Genomic DNA, 2,314 nt, shown 5'->3' with positions numbered 1-2,314 from the left:
TTCCAGATCCATCAGGTGTTGCTCCCTTTCCCTGCTTCCCTGCGGTATTTGGGTCTTGACTGCCCAAATTACCATCTGGAACAATATGTTCTGGTGCGTCTCTCTCGACACTTGGAGCCCCTGTGAAAAGAAAAAGCAGAAATTAAATTCAAACTATTGCAGAAACAAACCACATGACAACAGCTTGTTTATTGCTGAATGCCCTTCCAACTTGATTTCTTGCAAATATTTTCTGACAATTTCTTACAGTTTGAAGAATGTTAACCTAATCTGATCCTCCAAATTCATAAAATCCTAAAATTACCTATCATTGAGACATACTGTATAACAAAACATTTTCAATCCACCTCTTGGCCTGGGGGTGGGCACCAAAAAATTCAGCTGTTAGAAAATTAGTTTTAGTAATTATAACATATTCCAAATAAAAGTAGATAAATTATGTTAATACAAATGTAACTTTTGCTCGAGATAAAGATGAATCTCCTGTCTCATGTCTCCCCATGGTGCCCTCTTTCCAGTTGTTACATTATGCCTCAAAATCATGTTTGGCCAAAACCTAGCTTTTTCCTCTGAGCATCATCTGAGAGTGCTCAGAGCAAGAGCTTTGCCTGTACGCTCACATACAGCGTACAGAGCTAAGCAGACACCTTATGTTTGACACGAATGTGCCAGAACACTATTGAATGAGACTGTGTGAGATTTAAATGCACACCCCTCAAATTATTGTTCATTCACAGAGATATACACGCTGAGGTCAGTCTCACTGCATATGCAGACGGGTCACTGCAGCGCTCAAATAATGCTATAGACAAGGAAAGAAACGGGAAGAATCTCTGGAATCACTTTACCATTTATAGACAAAGAAATGCAGTGACACATCGTTTTACATGAACTACTGAAGCGATACAAAACCGCTTTGAACAAATGAAACTGAGAAATGATACAAAAGCAGCAAAGACATGACAAATGAGTCCATGTTCAGCCTGTTACATCTGTCCTGCTTCATAAAAAAGATTTACTTTGAACAGCGGTGTTATAGTCTGTTAATCTAAAATAATATGCAACTTAATTTGAGGTTGTGAAGATCTCTGTTGCTTTTGGGGCATTTCTCACATCATTAATATTAACATTTTCACAACGGCTAGTGCATTTCTTAGTTTGTACAAACTAACTTGCCAAAGTAAGTGACTTGTTCAGAATATTGCACATTACTCAAAAGCAAAGTCATGTCAATGACAGCACAGTGTCATTAAAATTAAATGTTCCAATTTTATGTTTATGTACAAGTGAGTGGCTTTGTTATGGTCCATTATGACATTTCACTTTAGAAGTGTTTTCTAATGCAAGGAAGCCAGATCTTGGTGACATTACCTGAAAATGCTGAAGACATCACTACACACCATTTGAAATCTAACTAACACACTTACTTAGTATTCATTTACATCACTTACTAACAGTAAGTGATGTAAATGAATACTAGACACAGAGTACTGTTTCATATTTTTACTGTGTTTTATATTTTTACTGCATATTCTATTTGCAATTCTAATTTGCTCACTGCGTTATTCAAAAGCAAAGTACAAATGTATACAGAAAAAAAAAACATTTGGCTTAGGTTACCCAAAGGTTTAGCAACAGCACTGGGCGTGATCTTAATCTCTTAATTAATTAGATGGTCGAAACCAAAATCAACCACAGCCTAAAAGTTAATTAAAGATTTAGGTACAAAATTAGCTCAAGTACATTCTTAAGTTTTTAAGAAAAAAAAAACAACAGTGTACAGAATACATAAAAATTCAACAAAAATGCCCACAACATACAGTGTCCTCTACTTTTAATCGCACTTAAACATTTTGGATCATTAAACTTACATAATATCAGAGATAAACTTGCTAATCAGTGACGTGCGGTCAGGGGAGGCAGGTGAGGCACAGCCTCACCTGTCATCGTGAAAAAATAATATACAATATAAAATCCTTTATATTGCTATTTTCACCCTGTGGTTTTGTGCTATAAAGTATCTATTTTTTACTTAGCTTAACCAATTCTGATTAGTATTTCTTCAAAATCGCTGGATTTTCACATTTTCCCATTCAAATGCTCAGAAGTGAAGCCGGTGAGGCAGCAGTGAGCCGAGCCTCACCTGGGATACGCAACCTCTCGCTAACTGCACTGGCTGCCATTATTTGACAGCATGTTTGTCCTGTCTGTACACCGGCAATAAAATGGCTAAGAAACATTTAATATATGGACTGATTTTCCATAATTTTGCTTATGTATATAATGTACAATGTTTTTTGTCACTAACTGTGTG

General features: G+C 36.2%; 1 long non-coding RNA gene across 1 annotated transcript in view; it reads right to left on the bottom strand.

Annotated features, from left to right (window-relative positions):
- LOC108166571 (uncharacterized) overlaps window positions 1-2,314 on the bottom strand; it is a 5,745-nt gene continuing 3,431 nt past the window's right edge. Inside the window, exon 2 of the long non-coding RNA XR_001776916.1 lies at window positions 1-120. This is a non-coding gene — a long non-coding RNA (uncharacterized LOC108166571). The remainder of the gene's footprint in view (window positions 121-2,314) is intronic.

This window comes from Poecilia reticulata, linkage group LG9 (assembly GCF_000633615.1).
Source record: "Poecilia reticulata strain Guanapo linkage group LG9, Guppy_female_1.0+MT, whole genome shotgun sequence".
Lineage (NCBI taxonomy): Eukaryota > Metazoa > Chordata > Actinopteri > Cyprinodontiformes > Poeciliidae > Poecilia > Poecilia reticulata.
The sequence above is the reverse complement of the archived record's forward strand: the minus strand, read 5'-3'. Positions and strand labels throughout refer to the sequence as shown.